The sequence below is a fragment of the Balaenoptera acutorostrata genome, chromosome 17 (assembly GCF_949987535.1).
Source record: "Balaenoptera acutorostrata chromosome 17, mBalAcu1.1, whole genome shotgun sequence".
Taxonomy (NCBI): Eukaryota; Metazoa; Chordata; class Mammalia; order Artiodactyla; family Balaenopteridae; genus Balaenoptera; species Balaenoptera acutorostrata.
The window spans coordinates 5799426-5815784 of NC_080080.1; positions in this window are offsets into that span (position 1 = coordinate 5799426).

Here is a 16359-nt window from a genome sequence, read left to right on the forward strand (position 1 = left end):
TCTCAGTGTTACTCTTTTTTTTTTCTTGATTTTTTTTTCAGGCTTTATGAGGTATGATGGACATAAAATAGATACGTAAAGTGTACATGATGATTTGATACGTATATTCATCGTGAAAGGATTTCCCCGCCACCATCTATTTAATTAAATGAACACATCCATCACCTCACATATTTAGGGTTTATTTGTTTTGTTTTGTTTTTGGTGAGAACATTTAAGTTCTACTATCTTGGCAAATTTCAATTATGTAACACTATGTTGTCAACTATAGCATTTCTTTTAAGTCACCTTCCCTCTCAGTGTTCTACTTTGCCCTTTTTCTCTTCTCTAGGATTTATTTCCTTTTGTACCATGTGAGAATAATTTGCTCAATTATTTGTGAATTTGCAATATATTGAGTAGTGACAATTATTAGAAAAAATGTGTGAAACACTGAAAAGAAAAAAAACAAAAGAGAAACTAGTTATGTATCTTGCCCTCACCCCTGTCCTGTGGATTACTGACTGGTAACACAGATAAGATATGAGACAAACAACTAAAATTCCAGGCTAAAATTAAAAAATAATGTCACTTTTACTGGCACATAATTATTGTTGAATACTCAAGAAAGAGATTGCTTCTATGGAAAACGTGTAGGAGACAGGACAGGGGTTCTAATTCTGCTAAGTTTCCACATGCAGCTACTCCAACTTCCTTTCAGCTTTCTCTTCCTTGTTTAGTTTCCCAGGACATGCCCTTGGTCCACAGAGAGCTGTCATGCCCACCTTTCACAAGTGCATGCCACACTCCTAGAACCGCGTCTTAAGCTACATTCTCAGCTACACCTATCTCATTGTTTACTACACTTCCCCACACACGTTTGATTGTCCTTCAGACCTCTCTGTTTGAGATGTGCAAAACCCAATTCATTTTACAACCCCCCAAACTGACACTGCTTTCTTGTTATCTATTTTGATTACTCGTCCCTTTAACACTACAAGAAATATATGTGCAGCATTAGACTTCTCCTTCTATCTAACCCCGATTATAATCAGTCAGTAAGTCCTATTTTTTTTCTGTTTAATATAATTCCTACCTATGTCATATCTACCTGTATTGCCATGGTTCTACCTCAGAAGACTCATCACAGTTAACCCTTAAACAGTATGGGTTTGAACTGCACAACCCACTTACACGAGGATTTTTCCAATAAGTACTATAGAGCTACACTATCTGTGCTTGGTTGAATCCGCGGGTGCAGAACTGTGGATACAGAGGGCCCACTCTGGGGTTATGTGCAGATCTTCTACTGTGTGGGGTCACTGCCTCTAACCACCACATTGTCCAAGGGTCAACCATATTTCCCTTGTTTATTGCAATAACCCATAGCTTTTCCCCCTGCTCAGTTCTCACCATTCTTGAATTCACCTCCCATACTGATAGGAGAGCGCCTTGCTAAACTGCAAAGGTGATCATATAATTCCTATGTTTAATATTTTCAGTGGCTCCCATTGGTTTCAGAATCAAGCTCAGCAGCAAAGCACATAGTTTCCACTGTTTCAGCTATTGTCAGTCCCAACAAAAGCATATGGAGATTTCTAAAGTTATAGCATCTTCCAATTATGGGAGTACTGAAATCCTCAATGAATTTATGTTGTTCCTTTTCTGTTGGAACTCTCATAATTCCCCCATTCATTTAATGGACACAATAATCCCCTTCGATATGCAACACCAGAGTTCTTGAGAAAGCTTAGCCCCATCTTCAAGCAACATTTAGCACTCTGACAATATCATTTACTTATGTATTAAGTGAGGACTTTAATACAAATTTTAATTTTATATTTGTTTCATCAACTAAGGTATTCTATGACAATGAACCTCCTTATTCAGTTTTGATTCTCTAGCACTGAACACATGCCTAGAACTTAGTGGAGGCTAAAAGATTTGTTAGCTGCTGATGTTGAATGACTAAATGAATACCAGAGATGAGAACTCCAGACCAAAGCAAAAGATGAACAAAGGCAAAACAAGATTGGTTCAGGTAGAATAAGGGAAACGGTCTCATCAGATATTTGAGAGTGAGAGAAAAGGATCATATCATGTTTATCTTGATCACTGACAGCACATCCACAGATTAGAAAAAAAAGTCATTTTAATTTCTTCTGATGTTTTAAGATACCAATGTATTATTATAGTAAAACTGTGAAGTTGAAATTTGGAATAATTCCCAAGAAGATGTTACTCATTACCTTTTATCATCAAGTAAACAGTTAATTAATTCAACATCATGTTAATTTTGGTAACGTAGAACCATACACTTATTTTGAACCAAATAAAATTATTCCATAAATAAATTTATTAGAAGGGTCCCCATGTTCAAACAACTGAAACCAAAACAACAACAGCAAAAAATAACTTAAGTATGTAGAATTTAATGAAAATCTGGTTAATGTGTCTCAATTCACAGCACTGTATGCAAAGAGGACTCTACATATTAAAGCTAAAGAAATGCTCTAGGACAACAGGTTAAGTTTTTGAAGTTAATTCACTCTGCTAATTAAATTTATTCTTCTAAACTGACAGCAATTTAATAAGACTGCAAACTCCATTGAATTATTTGTCTTTGTAAGTATGACCTCTCACTAAATATCCCTGATTCAGAACCCTCAGGTGAAATATTACTTTTCTGACCTATTGAATATTGCCATAATTAAAAGGCAGACAATATATAATGCAGAGATTCTTAGTTTGTCTCTCCTGATATGTCTGTTACTTGATGCAAACATATAATATGATACTTTTTTATCATTACTTTTGCACTTGTAATAAATAAAACAATTTCCTCTCAAACATTGCCTCATAGGAAAATATTATAACCAACATTTTCCTCAGAACTAGGGAATAAAGTGGTGTGGAAAGAAGAGGACAGGAGGAAGGGAGGAAGGAAGGGTAACTGATTATTTGTACAGATTCATGATGGATGCATATTCACAGGACAGGGTTCAATGAAAGTTTGTTAAATAACTAATAAAGTTGGTGGTAAAATTAATTAATCATTTACTTATTTGAAATAAGAGTAACAAGTAATAACTTTTTTAATATAAATAAAAATAGCTACAATTATTGTGCAAAGAGCTGTGCCAGGGACTTTATGTAAGTTATTTAACTCATTCTATTACTGTGAAGCTTAATTTATATTACTTTCATTTTATATTTACTTTCATATTTGTATTTTTACCATTTATATTTACTTTATTGTTAGGATTTGAACTCAGGACTGAAAGAAAGGTAACTTTCCATTTTAGCCTGAATCTAGACCCATGGAATTACAAAAATAATGCCACTGTATTTATTTCTAACTTTATGTTAAGCAAATGACTTTAAGGTTTATTACTTTGTTTAACTCTCAGCAAAACTGTAAAAAAGGTTATTGTTGGACTAAGATATAAAAAGTAAACCAGAACTCAGTGATGTTAAATATTTTACAGTCACACAAAGACAGAAAGAGTTAGGACTGGGCTCCAGGTCTTCTAACTCCGTGTTTGCTGCTGATTCCACAACCCAACAGGTTAAGATCAGGAACCTCAACTACAGATAATAGTGGGATATGTAAAATATAAAGATAGCATTGGCTAAGCAAGATGACACAAATATGTGATCAGATTTTCAGCACAGACACATTGCTGGATGTGTTTTCTTTTTCTCATAATTACTTACTTAAAAGAGAGAGAGAGAGAGAGATCCAATATGGCGGAGTAGGAAGAACTCACCTTCTCCTATGGACACACCAAAATTACAACTACTTAAAGAGCAACTATGTATGAGAATAACCTGAAGACTAGCCGGAAAGATTTTCCACAACTAAAGACATAAAGAAGAAACCACAAGACAGGTAGAAGGGATGGAGATGCGGTATAGTCAGGACCAACAACTCCAGGTTGGCAACCCACAAATGGGAGGAATATCACCATCATAGAGATGTTCCCCAAGGAGTGAGGGGCCCTAGTCCCACATCAGGTTTCTCAGTGCAGAAGTCCTGCACCAAGATGAGCCCTCAGAACACCTGGCTTTGAAAACCAGTGGGACTTGTATTAAGGAGAGCTGTAGGGCTGTAGGAAACAGAGACTCTGCTCTTAGAAGGTAGGCACAAAATTGCACATACTCCAAGTCCCAGTGCAGAGGCAGTAGTTCAAATAGAGTCTTGGTCAGACTCACCTGCTGATCTTGGAGAGTCTCATGGAGAGGCAGGAGGCAACTGGGGCTTTCCCTGGGGATGAAGATTCTGGAGGCAGCCATTATTGGGAGTTTGTTCTACGGCAATAACATTGGCACTGGTAAGTGCCATTTTGGAATCCTCTCTTATAGACTGTTAGTATTGAGGAACTGGCCCCATCCACCAGGGGGCCAACACCAGCCCAAGACCCTCTGGGCCACACAGATAGCCACACAGGGATCCAGGCCCACCCACCAGTGGGCTCACACCCACCACATGAGGCAGCCAACCAAGGCGAGGCCAGCCCCACCTACCAGTGCGCACACAGTAGTCAGCCCCAACACAACAGAAGGGCACATGCAGCCCACATAAGGGGCACTCCTAGAGCACATAGTTCTGGTGACCACAGTGGAGCATGCTTCTAGGCCTCACAGGACCTCTCTTACATAAGTCCACTCTTCTAAACTGGGAAATGTTACTGCCATACCTAACATGTAGAAATAAACACAGAGAATTGGGCAAAATGAGAAGACAGAGAAATAACTGTTCCATATAAAGAAACAAGACACAGTCTCAAAAAAGAACTAAACGAAGTAGAGATAAACAATCCACTGGAGAAACAATTCAAGATAATGATCATAAAGATGCTCAACAAACTTGGGAGAAGAATGGATGAACACAGTTAGAATCTCAAAAAAGTGTTAGAAAATATAAAAAAGAATGAAACAGTTAAAACAATACAATTACTTAAATAAAAAATACACAAAAAGGAATAAATGGCAGATTAGATGATACAGAGGAATAAATCAACAATCTGGAAGACAGAATAGAGCTGATTACCCAAGGTGAAACGAAAAGTAGAATTTTTAAAAATGAGGGTAGTTTAGAAACCTCTGGGACAACATAAAGGGTACTAGCATTGCAGTATAGGGGTCCAGAAGGAAAAGAGAGAGAGAAAAGGCAAAGAACTTATTTGAAGAAATAATAGCTGAAAACTTCCCTAACTTGTGGAAGGAAATAGACATCCAGGTGCAGGAAGCACAGAGAGTTCCAAACAAGATGAGCCCAAAGAGAAACACACCAAAACGCATATAATTTAAATGGTCAAATTAAAGATAAAGAAAGAATCTTAAAGGAAGCAAGAGAAAAGCAACTAGTTATGTATAAGAGAATTCCCATGAGATTATAAGCTGACCTTTCAGCAGGAACTTTTAAGGCCAGAGGGGAGTGGAACAATATACCCGAAGTGATGAAAGGGAAAAACCTACTCTATCTCACAAGGTTATCATTCAGAATTTAAGAAGACATAAAGAGTTTTACAGGTAATTAAAAGCTAGAAGAGTTCAGCACCATTAAATCAGCTTTTAAAGAAAGGTTAAAGGGACTTCTCTAAGCAGAAAAAGCCACAACAAGAAACATAAAAACTATGAAAGGAAAAAAAAAAAAAACTATGAAAGGAAAAAATCTCACTGGTAAAGATAAAATACAGTAAAGGTAGTAGATCAACTACTTATAAAGCTAGTAGGAAGATTAAAAGACAATAGTAGTAAAATAACCTATATCCACAATGAGTAGTTAAGGGATACACAAAACAGAAAGATGTAAATTATAAGGGAGAGTAGAATGTAGGGTGGTTAGAATGTGTTCAAACTTAAGAAATCACCAACATAACAAAATGGCAATAAGTACATACCTGTCAATAATTACTTTAAATATAAATGTACTAAATGTTAAATCAAAAGACACAGAGTGGCTGAATAAATATAAAATAAATAAATAAAAAATTTAAAACTAAAAAACAACAGATCTATTTATCCCAGAGACGGAAGGATGGTTCAATATCAATCAATGTGATACACCACATTAACAAATCAAAGAATAGAAATCATATGATCATCACAATAGATGCAAAAAAGTTTTCAACAAAATTCAACATCCATCTAAGATAAAAACTCTCATACCTCTAAAAGTGGTATAGAGGAAACATAGCTCAACATAATAAAGGCCATATATGATAGATCTACAGCCAACATCATTCTCAATGATGAAAAGCTGAAAATATTTCCTCTAAGATAAGGAACAAGACAAGGATGACCACTCTTACCACTTTTATTCAACATAGTGTTGCAAGTCCTAGCTACAGCAACCAGACTAAAATAAAATAAAATAAAATGAAATAAAATAAAATGAATCCAAACTGGAAAGGAAGACATAAAAGTACCACTGTTTGCAGATGACCACATACTATACAGTAAGTCAACTAAATACGAACGTTCAAGTTTCGAACTTTCAAAGATGCGAAAGTGTAGTCCATCAACGTCAGGTGTGAGTGAAATTGTAGCTTGCCCTCTGTCTCCTATTGCTGACGATCCCTTCACTTCTACCATCTCCCACCTCCTCTCCCTCCTCCAGTCAGTAACTCTTCTCACCTGTTCACTCGATGCCAGCTCCGTATGCCAGCTGTTGTACTGTACTACTGTACTTTTCAAGGTAATGTACTGTAAGATTAAAAATGTTTTCTTTATTTTTTGTGTTTATGTATTATTTGTGTGAAAAGTATTATAAACCTCTTACAGTACAGTACTATATAGCCGATTGTGTTAGTTGGGTGCCTAGGCTAAGTTTGTTGGACTTATGAACAAATTGGACTTACAAATGCACCCTTGGAACTCATTCATATGTAGGGGACTTACTGTATATAGAAAATCTTAAAGATGCTACAAAGAAACTATTAGATCTTATAAATAAATTTAGTAAAGTTTCAGGATACAAAATCTACATACAGATACTGGTTGCATTTCTATACACTAATAACAAACTATCAGAAAGAGAAATTAAGAAAGGAATCCCATTTATAATTACATCAAAAAGAATAAAATACCTAGAAATAAATATAACCAAAGAGGTAAAATATTTGTACTCTGAAAACTATATGACACTGATGAAAGAAACTGAAGATGACACAAACAAATTGAAAGATATACCATGCTTATGGACAGGAAGTATTAACATTGTTTTAATGGCCATACCACCCAAGGGAGTCTACAGGTTTAATGCAATCCCTATGAAAACGCCAATGGCATTTTTCATAGAACTAGAACAAATCATTTTAAAATTTGTACAGAAACACAAAAGACCCCTAATACCCAAAACAATCTTGTGAAAGATGAACACATCTGGAAGTATCACACTCCTTGATTTCAAACTATACTGCACAGCTACATTAATCAAAATAGTATGGTTACTGGAGCAAAAACAGTCACACAGATCAATGGAACAGAATAGAGAGCAAAGAAGACACACAGATGGCCAACAGACACAAGAAAAGTTACTCAACATCACTAATCATTAGGAAAATGCAAATCAGAATCAGAATGAGATACCACCTCACACCTGTCAGAATGACTATCACAAAAGACAACAAATAACAATGTTGGTGAGGATGTGTAGAAAAGAGAACTCTTGTGTACTGTTGGTGTGATTGTAAATTGGTGCAGCCACTATTGAAAACAGTATTGTGTTTCCTCAAAAAATTAAAAATAGGGGCTTCCCTGGTGGCGCAGTGGTTGAGGGTCTGCCTGCTAATGCAGGGGACACGGGTTCGAGCCCTGGTCTGGGAGGATCCCACATGCCGCGGAGCGGCTGGGCCCGTGAGCCACAATTGCTGAGCCTGCGCGTCTGGAGCCTGTGCCCCGCGACGGGAGGGGCCGCGATGGAGAAAGGCCCGCGCACCGCGATGAAGAGCGGTCCCCGCACCGCGATGAAGAGTGGCCCCCGCTTGCCGCAACTGGAGAAAGCCCTCGCACGAACCGAAGACCCAACACAGCCAAAAAAATAATAAATAAATAAATAAATAAATAAATAAGAAAATCCTTAAAAAAAAAAAAAAAAAAAAATTAAAAATAGAACTGTCATATGATTCAGCAAATTCATTTCTGGGTATTTACCTATAGAAAACAAAAACACTAATTCAAAAAGATAGGTGCACACAATGTTCACTGTAGCATTATTTACAAAAGCTAAGATATGGAAGCAACCTAAGTGTCCTTTGATAGCTAGAAGATATGGTTTCTATATACCAGAGAATATTACTCAGCCACTAAAAAAATGAAATCTTGCCATATGTGACAACATGGATGGACCTACAGGGTATTATGCTAACTTAAATAAGTTAGACAGTAAGACAGGTACTGTATGATCTCACTTTTATGTGAAATCTAAAACAAAGAGAACAAAAACAGACTCATAGATACAGTTGTTACCAGAGGGCACAGGGATGTGGGGATGAGTGGAGGGGATTAAGAGATACAAACCTTCAGTTATAAAATAAATAAGCCATGGGATGTAATATTCAGCACAGGGAACATGGTCAATATTATTGTAATAACTTTAAAGGGGACAGATGGTTATTAGACTTATTGTGGTGATTATTTCATAATGTATGCAAATATCACTATGTAGTACACCTAAAACTAACAAGTATTATACATCAACTATATTTCAATAAAAGATAAAACAAATAAAGAGAGAGACTCATATGCTATAAATATCCTTGAATTTCCACATCCAATCTTTTTAAGAAATGTAAGTAACATAAGAAAAGAACTTTACAGATCTGAATTATTGGTCTATTTTCTCATGGGACAACCAACATCTTGAGCTGAATAACTGCTGCCCACTTTAGAATGACATGTGACCTTCAGTTTATTAGACTCTCCACATAGAGAAAAACAACCTTTTGTATTACCTATCTGGCCCTTACACAAATTCAATTTGGTGACATCAATCTAAAGTCTGCTGAACCCTCTCATGGGCACAGTGCCTTCTGGGGTAATGAAAAACTAATCTAATACATACATTGAAAAGAACTTCAGTGATTCCTTCCTTAAACATATGTGAGGAATTGGCTCTATAATGTGTGATTTGAGTTTCTACACTACTGACTTTTTTTTTTAATAGTAGATAATCTCCTTCATGCCTACGTTTGCTTATAAACATGATGCCCAACTGCCTTTTCCACCCCCCATTTCTGCTCAAAAACTTGGACATTTATTTGGGAGATGATCCCGGGAAGTAGGAGTCCACTGACTAAGACAAGGTGAAAAAGACAATGTAAGAATATGCTGAAGGGATGGTCAGAGCTAATATGGAAGAGGCTTGTTCTGAGCAATATCTTCTGAGTAACATATGGGACTTTTCCTCAAATTGTCTGCCCAGGAAATGACAGGGAAAGACATTTATTTATTGTCTCCTGTGAGCCACTGGTGAGGGTTGCTTTGGGGGCCATTAACTTCTCTGTACTTTTCGGCTACGTATGCCTGCATGCCAAGTGTATCAGCACCAATGCCCGATGCTGTGATGGCAGAGAAGACCCAGGAAGTAAACAACAGATGTGAAGCATGGACTCCGGGTTCAACAGTGTGAGTGCAATGTGATTCGAAGCCTGTACAGAACCACTTGCTGCAGCCATGGCAGGAACGACCGGGAGGCCAAAATGAGCCTGTCAGGTGGTGATAAGAGGTATCTAATGGAGTCCAACCTCACTTTACTCATGTGTGCCCAACTTTAAGTCTAGTATATCACTGAATCATCAAGTGGGGACAGCAGCAAATCCGTAAAATTGACTTAATACAGGCAGGATAATGAAATAGGCTACAGTCTCCATTGATAAAGACTGTAATTAAACTTACTATTTCCCTATTGCAAACCACTCTGCATTTCCTTCACCTTTGGCCAGAACTTCAGCTTCTCTGGGCTATCTGCCTGATGGGTGACCTGAGGAATCTAACCCTTGGTAGCCTTGCTCTTGCTGGTCACAACTGCAGCACTGTTCATTCACCACTGTCTACAGAGAACAACTCTTGGCTACAGACATACCCCTCTATGTCATCAATGAGTAGCAGCACCCTTCACTCCTCATAGCAATTATTTTCAATACCTATTTCAGTGTAATACTTTCTTTATCAAATTGTTTCACAGGTATGAGGAGCCCAAAACCACCTGACACTATTGTGTAGCTACAAATTTAGGGAACGTTTGTTGTGTCCCCCGCTGGGGGAAACTTACCCACTAGGAATAAGAGCTTATAAACCAACAGAGCCTAAGATTGTGGGGAAGACTTCCAGACTTCAGTTGATCACTGCAAGTGTGGAAAGGTAAGGTTTTGGCTCTTCTGGCCCTTTTGGTACCCCACCAATCTATTTCATCTGTTAGGCAGACAGCACTGTCTGTATCAGCTATTGGTTTACTGTATATACTCCATCCTGTAGGACAGATACCACCTAGCCAGAGGTCATTCCCAGGCTGATGTTTAGCGAAGCCTTTCAAAAATCATTCCATCATTATTAAACGTAAGTTTTATTTAATCACATTTTGTCTTGTGACTGCAGGAGATAAGAACCTCTTCATATGAAAATGATCTTTAAATGGTACCTAACAGACCCTGTGCTTTTACAGAGTGCACCAAGAAGACACTTGCCTTACCTGAATCTGTCATTTTCTTTTTACACGGCTTCCAAAAGCAGCTTACCCAGGATAGACAACCTCAAAGCCTAATTATTATTATTGCCTTAAGGAGATCAAAGGGTAGAGCCACTACATAAGCCAATTCTTCTCCCTCCCACTAGAAGCACATCTTAATTCTGCCACAAATGAGAGTCTCAGTAACTGAGATGCTAATATGTGCAAGTGAGATTATCACTACCCCACCTGTTGAAACAATAAGATCCTTATTGTGTTTGATCGAGAAGGTGTTGCAGTATTCCCCTTGGGGATCTGCTTTTCAGGTCTGAGTCAATTTATTCCCAGGTTATTTGAGAATAGATCCCAAGAAGCAGAAGTGAGGTGCTCTGTCCAACAGGGAAAGACAATGTATCTATCTCCTCCTGACTCCCTTTGTTCGGGGGTTGCCGCAGGGTGTGTGAACTCCCCTGCGCTTCTGGCTGTTCGTGTGTAGCTGAGTAGGATTCTGCCTGCTTCCCAAGCTATGGTTTCAGAGACATCTGGCGCAGAAAGGTGGAAAAACACATCGTGGGCTTGAAGCAAGATGCTTTCTGTGAGAAGTGAGCCAACCCAGCGCGGAGCTGTGTGTCACAGCCCCAGCACAGCTAGAGCCACAGTGGAGGTCAAGACAAGGGGAGCAGGTTCTGAAGAGGAAGTGGATACCTCTTCTTTATCAGAGGCATTCTCCTCTGAGAACTGTCACAGTGCTCTGCACACACTTTGATAACCATCTAATTTCTGTTGGCCAGACCCTGAGCTCTTGAAGTCAAACACTGAATCTTATTTTATTTTGTACTCTTACTTTATCTTTGCACATATTAAACACATCATTTATCAGTATATCTTCTGAATGATTAAAGATTTAAAAAATTGCACATGAGAATGCATCTTTTTTTTTAAAGATTTTTTTTGATGTGGACCATTTTTAAAGTCTTTATTGAATTTGTTACAATATTGCTTCTGTTTTATGTTTTGTTTTTTTGGCCCCGAGGCATGTGGGATCTTAGCTCCCCAACCAGGGATCGAACCCGCACCCACTGCACTGGAAGGTGAAGTCTTAACCACTGGACGGCCAGGGAAGTCCCCTGCATCTTTATAGTAGTTTCCTATTTTTCAAAATTCTTCCCTTGCATCATGAATTTTTTATTATGTTAGTCTTCCAACGGATCACATTTTATCAGACCCATTTTATAGATGTGGAAACTATCTGAAATATCTCCAAGATCATTAAATTGGTGATTCAGTCCCTCCAAGATTACCTAAGTAAATGAATGTTTCCTGGAAATAGCAAACATGACTTCAAATCAAGCAAATTAAGTAAAAATCATTTGATAGTGGATCTTTTTTGCAGAGCAAAGTTGGGGAAGAGGTTGAAGTTTTAAGGTACAGTAAAGTTTGTCAGAGAAGAGAGTATTTAGGAATGGAATCCAGGGCACTAAAAGTAAGCTTTCTCTTTTTCAGTGATGTTCAAAACCCATATCAGATGTTAAAACTCTATTTCTCCAGGCTCAGGGAACAATGGTAACAATACATTCTCTGCTTGACCCCAAATTCCAGTTGCCATAACAACTTGAGATAGTTCTATAAATGAAGATGTGTTTATTGTACAATTTTGCATTGAGAAAAAAAGAGAGATATACCCTAATACACATTTTTCCTCAGTGTGTCATCTGTAATGTTGAATTCTTTAAAGATTTCTTTAATTAGCCTACATGTAAATACACTTGCTTTGAAGTATATTGGCGTTAATTGCACTTCAGTTTGAGATGGTTTTCTGGTTTTCTAACGCTTAAGAAAGGGCTTATATAGCTATCCCAGGCAAGTGTAGTGGAGATATTTCTGCCTGGAATGAGCTGGCTAATAACCTCAATTCACTCATCATTGTCACAGCAGAGACCTAGCTAAGGGAAGAATCATAACAAAGGCAGCAGAGAGCCAAGAAGAGAAAGCTGTAAAATCCCACAGGGATCAAGACTGACAGGAAAAGACATGCTCCTGACCAGGGGAACAAAAGACCAAAGAGACGATGTCATTTTTTGTTGTTGTTGTTGTTCCTTTTTGATAAATAAGGAGAGGTTATCTTTGATACTGTTCTTCTGAGTGCTTGGACCATCCATAAACATCCCTTTACAGTAGCCTGGTCAAAACAGTCACTATGGTAATTAACCAAGGTAAGACTATGTCTATAAAAAAGTTATAGAAGACTTGGTTTCCCTCTGTCAAGATGAGGTTTTGCTATTGTGCATTATTGCCATCATCAGTTTTCATAGCTATATAGTACTCCCCAGTTAACAAAGCAACCATGCATATATTGCCTCCTTTGATTTTCACAATAGCCCCAGTTTACAACCAAGGAAACAGCATAGGAAATGTGAAATAGTAGCAGGGATACTGAGCAGAAGAAATGAACTTGATCCCTATCTCTGCCGTGTTTTAACTGTATGACCTCAGACCTATACCACCCTGGGTCTTAGTTGCTTAATAGCCAAAGTCAAATGATGACATGTGCCTCAAAAGTTCATTGTGAAGATGAATGTATTTCATATGCTGGAATGTGCTATAGATGTAAGACTCTATTTTTACTTTAGAATTTTATAGTTTTGTTTTTTATGTTTTTTTAGGCTTCGTTGATCAGTAAGTGAAGTCTCCTGGCCCACTGCCACACTGGATTTAAACTAGGGCATATGCTTTTTTTTAAAAAAAAAGCAGTTTATAATGTCTGCAACAGAAAAAAAAGTGATTATATACAATTACTCTTGGAAACAATATGTAATCAGATTGTGGTTGCCTGGGACATATGGGTATGGGACATTTCAGAGAAATTCTAGTGAGAATTCTAAAGTGACACACAAGCTTCGGTGGAATTGAAGAAATTCAAGCGTGGTCTTGAAGAACAGATCTAACCTCAAGTAATATGGCTCACTCATTTGATGAAAAAGACTACTAACAATTATAAACAGTAAAAATAGAAATGGCTGTAAACAGACACAGCAAAAACAACAGCAACAACAACAAAAAACGCAGGACTGAATTCAAAAGAAAAGTCCTAGATGCCAGGAATTAAGTATGATATAAAAGACATTAATAAACAAGTGATGATACTGCAGCAATCCATGGAAATTTTAAACAAAGATACAGGCCTCAGGGATGGGGCTTTGGGACTTTAATGCCTATAGGAGGAAAGGAGTCCAGAGTTTTAGATAAAATAGTGCCAACAAGAAGACAGTCACAGCATCAGTCCTGCACCACAAATAGGTAGTGCTTTAAATATACTTCGACTACACTAAGTAAGGTGTGATGACACCACATCCAGAAACGAAAACTGATCTAGTAACTTTGAAAGCCCTGAGAGATTTGAAAAAACAAAGGATGGCCTTGTTTTCAAAGAACCCGTTCACAAAGGAGGGCCCAAAGAACACTTACATATAAAATAGCCTCTGCTGAAAACTAGTACATAATTATAATTGCAAGCAATTTTAAGACACAGTATCTCTAAAATGCTAAAAAATACAGAAATTCAATAAACAGGATAATTAGCACCTTGGAATCTGAAATCACAAAAAATAAATATGAGTTAATAACTTAACATGCTTGAAATAATTAGAAAGACATACAGAACATAAGGCAAGAATGGAGCACTACCAAAAAAAAGTTATTTTAGGAAAGTAAATAAACTTCCAGAGAGGAGTTAAACAAGTTTAACATGAAAGAGTGTCAAAATGACATCGGCCTTCTCAACAGCAACACTAGAAGATGGAAATCATTTAAGTAATGTCTAAATAATTCAGAAGAAAACTTATACCCAGTATAAAACTATATGGTCATTCGAAATATTAATCAGGTGGAAAATTGAGAAAAGGCATGTAAGTTACCAGGACTAACTTATCACACAACTGCAACCATTTTGAGGGTATACATTGCACCAAGACGGGTGAAGAAACTAAGAAAGAGAAATCATGAAATATAAAGAACAGGGATCAAATACAAGTTGAGAAAAGGAATTTCAGGATAGTGGTGGGAAATGTCCCAGGATGGCAGTGTACCGCAGCTTGAGAACAGGTCAGAGGGGTCCACAGGGGTAGCTCCAAGGAATAAGTGGATACTTTTAGACTACATCATACGAACAACTAGTGAGAAGAGTTTGAAAGTTCGGCCACAGAATTTGAGCAAGATTACTGATCATTATGTTTTTTAAAAAATGAAGAAAACAAACAAAAAAAACAACGACTGTAGGAAAACATTTTTAAATTATATAAGAAAGAAGTTATATAAGAATGAAATAGTATAGCTTGTGGCACAGCTTACTGTGATAATACTGTAAATATATATTGTAAATATTCTTTAATGCTATTCCTACAGCAGCTCAATGAAATAAGAACTACAATTATTCCCATCAGTGAATAGAACTGAGCTCAGATTCAAGCTTTCACTCCCACCTCTTACTCAAAAAGGCATGGTTTCCTTTCAAACTTTCTCTTCTAGGTTAAGTTGTTGTTGTTATTAATACCAAATTCCTCCCCCTCCTAGAAATTATATTCACAGACACAGAGGATAAATTCTCACTTTCAGAAATTTACAGTGGTCTCCCTTTTCTGATTTTTTTCCTCTGCTAGTCTCAAAGATATTCTTTAGGTACCAACTTATTGTTTTTACTCCGTTTAAGGGCTCAACTCCCAGACACTGAGCACCACTGAACTGTCTGCCTCTGCTGCCCTCCCCACTCCCCGAATTTTCCACTTCTGTTCTCAGATCATCATTTAAAACCTGTAAGTTCAGAGAGGGCATATTTTCTTTCTTTTTTCTTTTTTAACTGGAGTATCATTGCTTTACAACGTTGTGTTAGTTTCCGCTGTACAATGAAGTGGATCAGCTGTATGTATACCTATATCCCCTCCCTCTTGGACCTCCCTCCCACCCCACCCCCCCATCCCACCCATCTAGGTCATCACAGAGCACCGAGCTGAGCTTCATGTGGTTTATAGCATGTTCCCACTAGTTATTTATTTTATGCGTGGTAGTGTATATATGTCAATCCTAATCTCCCAATTTGTCCCACCCTCCTCTTCCCCCCATGTCCATATGTCTGTTCTCTGCATCTACGTCTCTATTCCTTCCCTACAAATAGGTTCATCTGTGCCATTTTTCTAGATTCCACATATATGCATTAATATTTTCATTGTAGCAGAACTGCTTAGTAAATCCTCCCATACAGAGGTCACCAAACTGATCCTGTCTTTATTTAAAATGTTAATACATTGTTCATCATTAATTCCTTTGGGTTAACTTTGATATTGATCTTGATTGCTGAGATGTTGGTACCCCTTGAATTTTACGCTTGAGCTGAATGTCTCATCCTCTTTCTAGGTCCACCTTGACTAGACACCATCTTTAGTCAGATCTTTACTAGTATAAACGTAATGGATTGAAACACACTATAAAAATCTGTACATTTAATATTTAACATTCTCATTTAAATGGAACATTTGATTATATTAGTCAAATTCTCATTATCACCTGTACCACCCATAATTGAATTTCTAAAGAAGAAGTCTCCTTCTGATCTCAGGTTAAGAGAAGTGGAGAAAGCAGAGCAGCAGGCGAGGGGTAAAATGAGGTGTGTTTGCTGAACTTCACCTAAGAGTCAGAGGCACCAGGTGGGACTAGGG